The sequence below is a fragment of the Piliocolobus tephrosceles genome, chromosome 16, assembly GCF_002776525.5.
Source record: "Piliocolobus tephrosceles isolate RC106 chromosome 16, ASM277652v3, whole genome shotgun sequence".
In the NCBI taxonomy this organism is placed as follows: Eukaryota; Metazoa; Chordata; class Mammalia; order Primates; family Cercopithecidae; genus Piliocolobus; species Piliocolobus tephrosceles.
The window spans coordinates 68625034-68634106 of NC_045449.1; the positions used below are offsets into that span (position 1 = coordinate 68625034).

Sequence of the window (9073 nt, forward strand, 5' to 3'; positions counted from 1 at the left end):
TAAATGGCCAATGAGAACCTTTAGAAGGACAAACAGATCGGACCAGATTGGGGTGTCATTTTTAGGAGCAGCCATTGTTGAGCCTCCAGCTCCCATTCCTCTTGTTTGGCTAACTGCGAAACCAGTTTGGGTGGCGCAATGGCTGCTGAAACAGGAAAAACTGAAGGCTTTAAAAGAACTGGTGCAGGAACAATTGCAAAAGGGACATATAGAGCCTATTCTCTCCCCTTGGAATTCTCCTGTATTTGTCATTAAGAAAAAATCAAGGAAATGGAGAATGTTAACAGATTTAAGGGCTGTTAATGCTGTGATTCAACCCATGGGCACGCTACAACCAGGGCTGACCTCCCCAACAATGATCCCAAAATACTGGCCTCTCATAGTGATAGATCTAAAGGATTGATTTTTTACCATTCCTTTAGCTGCCCAAGATTATGAAAAATTTGCTTTTACTGTTCCTGCCATAAATAATAAACCAGCGGATGATCTGGTTGAGTGGCTTTTTCTACCTCACAATACAACCAAAACACTCACTCTGTACTTAGATCAAATTGCTGTGCTAGTAGGGCAAGCGAGGCTGCGCACAACAAAGCTAATGAGATATGATCCAAATCAGATTATAGTTTCATTAACTAAACAACAAATTCAACAAGCCTATATTAATTCCCAAGAATGGCAGGTTAATTTGGCCAGTTTTGTTGGCATTCTTGATAATCATTATCCTAAGTCTAAAATCTTCCAGTTTCTAAAATTAACACCCTGGATATTGCCTTCTATTACTCAAAAAGCCCCTATTAAAGGAGCCATTACCATTTTTACTGATGGATCTAGTAATGGAAAAGCCTCATTTGCAAGACCTCAACAGCAAGTTTTTCAAACAGACTGCTGCTTTCTGCTCAAAGGGCTGAACTTATGGCTGTGATAATAGTGTTAAAAACTTTTAAGCAGCCAGTAAACATTGTTTCTGATTCAGCCTATGTAGTGCCAGCCATGCAAAATATTGAATGTGCCTTAATTTGAAATATGGCTGATGAACAACTTAATCTTTTATTTCATTCTTTACAGCAAGCAGTGCAACAAAGACATTCCCCTTTCTATGCCACTCATATGAGAGAACATACTAACCTCCCTGGCCCTTTAACTAAACTTAATCAAAGGGCAGATGCACTGGTGTCTGCAGCCTTTGCTGATGCACAAACATTTCACTCTTTAACCCATCTTAATGCCTCAGGCCTTAGAAAAAGATATGGTCTATCATGGAAACAAGCTAAAGAAATTGTGCAACACTGTTCTGCCTGCCAAGTCCTGCATCTGCCACATAAAAGGAGTTAACCCTAGAGATTTATCTCCAAATTCCATCTGGCAGATGGATGTAGCACATATTCCCGCTTTTGGAAAATTGCCCATTGTTCATGTTTCAGTAGATACCTGTTCACATTTTATCTGGACCATATGTCAAACAGGGGAAGCTACAGCTCATGTTAAAAGACATCTTTTATCTTGCTTTTCAGTTATGAGAATCCCAGAAAAAATCAAAAGTGGTAATGACCCAGGATACTGTAGTAAAGCCATGGCTACATTTTTTCAACAATGGAATATTACCCATACTACAGGTATTCCATATAACTCACAAGGACAAGCATTACTGGAAAGAGCTAATTGTACTTTAAAAACTCAAATACCAAAGCAAAAAGGAGGGGACCAGGAATATAAGACACTGCATATGCAATTGCATTTAGCTTTATTAACATTAAATATTTTAAATTTACAAAAAGATCAACCCGTGACTGCAGCTGAACAACACCTGACAAGACAAAAGGAAAATAAAAAGGCTGGACAAGATACATGGTGGAGGGATGCACATACAAAGAGCTGGGAAAAGGGAAAGATAATTTTATGGGGAAGAGGATTTGCTTGTGTCTCTCCAGGTGACAATCAGGTACCTCTGTGGGTGCCCACCTAACATCTGAAGATCTATCATGAACCACAGCATCTAGTGGCCCCACCTGTACAGTGCAAATTGAAAGTTTAAGGATTGCTTTTATTTATTTATTTTGAGATGGAGTTTCACTCTTGTTGCCCAGGCTGGAGTGCAACGGCATGATCTTGGCGCACTGCAACCTCTGCCTCCCAGGTTCAAGTGATTCTCCTGCCTCAGTCTCCCAAGTAGCTGGGATTACAGGCATGCGCCACCATGCCTGGCTAACTTTTTTTTTTTTTTTTTTTTTTTTTTTTTTTTTTAGTAGAGATGGATTTTCTCCAATGTTGGTCAGACTACTGGACTTGAACTCCCAAACTTAGGTGATCCTCCGCCTCAGCCTCCCAAAGTGCTGGGATTACAGGTGTGAGCCACTGCATCCAGCCTTTGGGTTGCTTTTTTTTTTTTTTTTTTTTTTGAGACAGAGTCTCGCTCTGTCGCCCAGGCTGGAGTGCAGTGGCCGGATCTCGTCTCACTGCAAGCTCCGCCTCCCGAGTTCACGCCATTCTCCTGCCTCAGCCTCCCAAGCAGCTGGGACTACAGGGGCCCGCCACCTTGCCCGGCTAGTTATTTTGTATTTTTAGTAGAAACGGGGTTTCACCGTGTTAGCCAGGATGGTCTCGATCTCCTGACCTCGTGATCCGCCCGTCTCGGCCTCCCAGAGTGCTGGGATTACAGGCTTGAGCCACCATGCCCGGCCTGGATTGCTTTTAAGCCTGTTTGCTTTCTCTGTGCCTTCTGTTAGAAGGGACCTGCTTCTCATTATCAACGGTAAGTTTTGCCTCACAGTAGTTAACCAAAGAGGCCAAAACTGAGTTACAAATGCTTCAGCAATGGCATGTCTCTCAGCTACAGCCACAAAAGTTTTTGCTTCTGTTTCAGTAGATTTACTCACATGGGGGTGAGGGTATGCTTGTGTTTTTGCAGGACATGAACAAACCGTGTAGGTGTCCTCAACATGTGTACGACCATGGAAGAGGAGACTGGAAGGAGCCATGGATCCCAACCGTGTGCCGGGTTCCCCCAGTATGAGCCATGCTGAGAAACTGCTGGAGCACCAGGGTTTTACCTACAGATGCTTAATGGACCAATGCTTTCTGACTGAACTCCTCCCTACCCTGAATACAAGAGACCCTAATAGATAGGCAGGAGTATCATCGCCCCTATTCAGCATGAAGAAGTTACAGAAAACAGACCTTCATCCTTCTGCAACCCCTAGGATTAAGGGTCCTCTCATAAAAGGGAAAGGGGAGATATGTGGGAAACATTCAAACTGGAGCAACTTCATTTTGAATAAGGGCTAAGAAAAATGAAGCTTGATCACCAAACGGCAATTAAGGGCTGCACAACCTGAAATTACCTTGCTCTATTAATTTAAAAAAGAGGTCATCTTATGCTAGTAATAATGATAGTAGCTGTGGTGATTTTACAAAAAGAGAAGCAGGGCATGTTGGGAGAAAAGCTGAGTGTTGGGAGAGAAGCTGAGGCAGGGCTTGCATGTCTGCTAAACTTTAGCTCCTTGTTTCTAAGCATTCCCATTATCTCAAGCAGCCATGTTTCTCATTCACTTGATACACTGTTTCCTTTCAACCCCCACATCCTCACCACTTGTTTCTTTGTTTGAGCACCAATAAATAGTGTGGGCTCCCAGAGCTCAGGGCCTTCACGGCCTCCCCACTGGCGATGGCCTCCTGGTCCCGCTTTCTCTCTCAAACTCTTTTTCTCATTCCTTTGACTCTGCCAGACTTCGTCACCCCCATGACCTGGTGTTGGGTCTGATCACCCCAACAAAATCAGTGGGTATCTTGAGTGACAAAAAGTATTGTGTGTTAGGTGCTGTATTAGGCAGTGGGTTTTAGAGGCACGAAGAGTAAGTTGGAACTGGAAGGAGAATTTTGCAATCCTCTCAGGCTAGCATTGCAGTAGCAGATTGCTCTGGCATGTATAAATTTCTTAAACTGTTCTATATGATTTTCATCTAGTTGATGTGAGCACATGAGTCTAAACAAGGGGAAAATTCATTTATAAATGACTTACAAAATACAAAAATTTGCTCACTTCAGCAGCACACATACTAAAATTGGAATGCCAGGTGCAGTGGCTCATGCCTGTAATCCCAGCACTTTGGGAGGCCGAGGCAGGCAGATCACGAGGTCAGGAGATCAAGACCATCCTAGCTAACACGGCAAAACCCCGTCTCTACTAAAAATACAAAAATAAAATTAGCCAGGCATGGTGGCGGGTGCCTGTAGTCCCAGCTACTTGGGAGGCTGAGGTGGGAGAATGGCATGAACCTGGAAGGCAGAGCTTGCAGTGAGCCGAGATCACGCCACCGCACTCCAGCCAGCCTGGGTGACAGAGTAAGACTCTGTCTCAAAAATAAAATAAAATTGGAATGATACAGAGAAGATTAGCATGGCTCCTTTAAAGGAAAGACGTGGTCCGTGTCCTCAAGGGACTCAGAGTCTAGGAGGGAGCTGAGGCTCATATGCAGGATGTAAAAACTTTACTAGTTCATTCAGTAATTCAGCAAATGCTAAGTGAATGCCAGGCACTCACAGCGTGGGGTGGGGAGGACTCAAGCGAATAAAGCAAAATTCTTTCTTCCAGAGAATTGACATTTGATCAGGTGATAATAAAAGCTGAGAGGAAAAATGGATTCCTATTACAGTAGCAGGACCTGAAGCATTATGAATGACGTAAGAAAGGTCCCAGTAGATTGCTGGAGGCAGAGGACTGACTAGTTCCAGCTGGAGGGTTGGAGAAGATGTGCTTGAGATGGGCCTGAAGGGAGGGGAGGAGCTGGCAGGGTAACAGCATGTCACTTGGGAGGCTCCAGTGGTGGCCAACAGCAAAGGCTAGGAAAATGGCAACTGCAAGGCCTGCCTGCGGCTGGACAGGAAACTTGTGGTTGAGAGAACAGGCTCTGAAGAGGACTGCTCAGGGTCAGCTCCCATCCATCCACCTCCCCCAGCTGCTATCTAACCTCTCTGAACCTTAGTTTCTCCACCTATAAACTATGGGTTGTTTGTTTGTTCATTTGTTTTTTGAGACAGAGTCTCACTCTGTCACCCAGGCTGGAGTGCAATGGCACAATCTCGGGTCACTGCAACCTCCACCTTCTGGATTCAAGCCATTCTCTTGCCTTAGCCTCCCAAGTAGCTGGGAACTCAGAGGCCTGCCACCACACCCAGCTAATTTTTGTGTTTTTAGTAGAGACGGGGTTTCATCATGTTGGCCAAGCTGGTCTCAAACTCCTGACCTCAAGTGATCAGCCTGCCTCAGCCTCACAAAGTGCTGGGATTACAGGTGTGAGCCACTGTGTTCAGCATAAACCAGAGGTTATGTTATTAGCGCCTAACTCATAAGGTTATTGTGGGATTTCAGTGAATAAATACATGGTTAGTGGCATTGAGCTGGTACTTGGGCAATGTCAGCCATGATTTGTAGCCCAGTTTGGCTGGAACCCAGAGGGCGAGGAGCTGTGAAAGATGAGTCTGCCACATTGACTGGAATCCTTAAGAAAGGACTTAAAAGTGACAGCTAAAGACATTTAGTCTTTCCCCTACAGAAGCTGTGGCAGGAGGACTGCTCTGCCTATGACAGAACGAGGAGACTGTAGAAAAGTGTGCATGGCTGGCAACTGACCTCATGTGAGCAGTCAGGGACGTGTTCTGGAACAAGGGCGGTGGCAGCAGGGATGGGGAGGAAATACCGGATGCTGGAGGATTATGAGGACAGAAAATTGGCCTGGGTGGTGTGGGAGTGGGGGTGTGACATGGATGATGCTGTGCACTCAGGAACGTCATGAAGGGGAGTGGCCTTGGGAGGACAGCTGCATCAGTGTGGTTTTGCCTTCGAGGAGGGGTGCCCAGTGGTGATGCCCAGGAGAGGGAATGAAATCCTGGAGCTGGGAGTGAGGTTGGAGCTGGAAGAACCAAGACCCAGGGAGACAAGAGTACTCCTGAGGACGAATAGGAACAGCTGAGCGAGGCAAGGCTGAGCCCTGGGCAGGTGTGGGGTGGGTGGGGGAACATACCTGGCTAGAGGGCGGCAGCAGGAAAGCAGAGAAGGCATCCCTGCAGGTTGGCCCTGGAGCAGAGTGCTGGGTCCCAGCAAGGGACAAGTTAGTTAACTTAAAGTGGGGCATCCTCAAGGCAGTAAACTGGAGCCAAGTGGGTTAAATCCTTCTTGCTGCTATTAAGGGGAGGAGACAGGTTTCCACAGACTCTACATTTTGGAGAGAAACAAAAAAGAATGTCCCCAAGTCTCCTTTGCCCTGCGATGCTGGGACAGATTGGCAAGGTCCCAAGAGAAGCACAACGGTGACCGACGCTGACGCTGTCCTCAGCTGAACTTCTGTTAAATCCTTCGGATGTAAGTAGACTATACACACACACACACACACACACACGTAATTTTTTTTTTAAATGAGACAGCGTCTCGTCATGTTGCCCAGGCTGGTTTTGAACTCCTGGGTTCAAGCAATCCCCCCACCTCGCCCTCCCAAAGTGCTGGGATTACAGGCGTGAGCCACCGCACCCGGCCTGTAGCCTTTAATAGTGGATTTTAAATGTGTGTAACATTTTAAAATGTGCTTATTCTTTGTTAGAATTAGGGCGAAATATCTACTTGGCTGATTTTCCTTTCTATCTACTCTATACTTGTAATATCGAGTATACATATTTCTACTATTATAACCGGAAGGACTTGTTCCCCCGGTTGTACATTCCCTCATGATAAGCAAGATTTTCAGTGTTTGTTTCAATATTCATGATTAATACTTGTCTGTTCTCCTTCACTTCCTACGCTACGTTTTCCTAAAATTCCTGGATTTTTTATCAGTTCTGTAGAGGTGGACAGCAAGGCTCAGGGCGGTAGGAAGGAAACTCCTCCAAACCTCAGTCTTCATACCCCATGGTCCGGGTGTCCAGGCAACCTCCGAGCGGACCCTCCGGGCTCCATGGAGCGTCCCAGTGCGGGGGGCTGGGGGCTGGGGGCTGGTGCTCGCTAAGTAAGGGTCGGGGCAGGTCCCTGCGCACCGCGGTATCTTCCCGCCCGCTCACCAAACGTGCGCGCGGCAGGAAGGGACCCACTCGATGGATCGCGCCTCTCTGAGGCCTTCTCTAGAAAAAGGGGCCACCTGTTTATGAGGAGAAGGGATGGCGCAACCACGTGTCACAAGCCCCAGTGGCCTAATGGATAAGGCACTGGCCTCCTAAGCCAGGGATTGTGGGTTCGAGTCCCACCTGGGGTAAAGGTGGCAAGTTTATTGACGGTGCTCTTTATTTATTGTCTCTTCCCTTCTCAGAGACGCTGGAATCGACCTTGGTCTCTGGTTCGACACCCGTGCAACGTGTTGAGGAGGAGCCACCTCCTCTAAATACCTAAAGCTGGTAAGCGGGGATCTCGCCAAGCCCCTGAATGAACAGCTTTCGTCTGGGTAGGGCCCCACAATTTCCAAGCTGGGGAAACTCGTAAGAATAAAGTTGCTCAAAGGGTTCCCATGACACCCCAGCTCCACCTGGCGGGGCAGCCCCAGAGAACCAGGGGTAAATGACCACCGCGACTGCAAACAGAGGGTCCTGCAAGAGAAGGTGAGGGGCGCAAGCAGGGCAGAGGCAAGCAAGTAACCGGCAGATGGTGGTGGATTCTGAGGTCTCTGGTTGCCAGCACCAAAAGTAATCTTGAAAGCACAGTCCCACCCCAGGTGGGACTCGAACCCACAATCCCTGGCTTAGGAGGCCAGTGCCTTATCCATTAGGCCACTGGGGCGCGGTAAGACGCCAAACCCACGTGCTCATTGATAGGCATTCGACCATACGTGCCTAAATACGGCCCTGCAGTGGGTCACCGCGCTCCAAGCCTGAGAAGTCATCGGGACGACGGGATGAACCGCTCGCTGGGCGCGACGTCCCCATCGGGCTACGCAAGAGCTCCACGCGGTGGCGACGCGCGGGGAACAGGAGCCCGCGGTGCCCTGTAACGCCGAGAAGAAGCGCTCGGCGAGCGCAGAGCCCGGAGGAGCATAGCTGGGAGGATTAGGGATGCACGTGGACGAAGGGAAGAACAAACCCTCAAACGATGGTGGGGTTCGGGCACGGGCTGCTCGCTCAAAAAGAGCCCGACCACAAAGGAACCTTCAATCTTACGATCTGAAGTCAGACGCCTCATCCCTTAGGCCACGCGATCACAATTCCCAGGGAAGCTCTGAGACTAGTCCAGGTGCCGCTCCGCTCGGGGGTGACTACGCGTGCGTCTGGGGCCAGAGGGAGGGTGAGCGCTTCGCTAGAGGCGGCCAGGGTGCGAGCATCGAAGCTGCGCCACACCCGAGCATTTAATGACCATCAAATTGGTCTCCCGGGAAGACAAACACAGGAGGTGACCGCGTGGCCTAATGGATAAGGCGTCTGACTTCGGATCAGAAGATTGAGGGTTCGAGTCCCTTCGTGGTCGGAACGTTTTAATCTCTCTATCTCTCTTTACTTGTTTTAGGCCCAGAAATGCCTTCCAATCTCTCGGTACCGCGGCTCCCGGGATCCGATACTGGGGAGCTGCTTCTGTCCAATCAGGCTTTGCATCCCGGTACGCTTCCGGTTATGGCGTCATTACGCAGCCTGTGGCATCTCATTCTAAGAGACAGGATCGCGCACCCTTAGCATGATGCACCGGTGGCCTAATGGATACGGCGTTGGCCTCACTTAAGGTTTGGGCTTTGCGTTCGAGCCACGTTTAGTGGTGGCGTGACCTAGCTGCAAAAAGCTGTTCTTTTGAGATCCATTTTTTTGTTTTGTTTTGTTTTGTTTTTGTTTTTGTTTTTGTTTTTTTGAGACGGAGTCTCGCTCTGTTGCCCGGGCTGGAGTGCAGTGGCCAGATCTCAGCTCACTGCAAGCTCCGCCTCCCGGGTTTACGCCATTCTCCTGCCTCAGCCTCCCGAGTAGCTGGGACTACAGGCGCCCGCCACCCCACCCGGCTAGTTTTTTGTTTTTTTTTTTTTAGTAGAGATGGGGTTTCACCGTGTTAGCCAGGATGGTATCGATCTCCTGACCTCGTGATCCGCCCGTCTCGGCCTCCCAAAGTGCTGGGATTACAGGC

The 9073-nt window shown here is 48.3% G+C and overlaps 3 non-coding genes across 3 annotated transcripts; 2 read left to right on the forward strand and 1 right to left on the reverse strand.

The window, feature by feature from the left end:
- Positions 1-7162: 7162 nt before the first annotated feature.
- On the forward strand, positions 7163-7235 carry TRNAR-CCU. The gene has a single exon. It is a non-coding gene; the product is annotated as a tRNA-Arg (tRNA).
- Positions 7236-7680: 445 nt separating this feature from the next.
- TRNAR-CCU lies at positions 7681-7753 on the reverse strand. The gene has a single exon. It is a non-coding gene; the product is annotated as a tRNA-Arg (tRNA).
- A 608-nt stretch (positions 7754-8361) lies between these two features.
- On the forward strand, positions 8362-8434 carry TRNAR-UCG. The gene has a single exon. It is a non-coding gene; the product is annotated as a tRNA-Arg (tRNA).
- Positions 8435-9073: the final 639 nt, after the last annotated feature.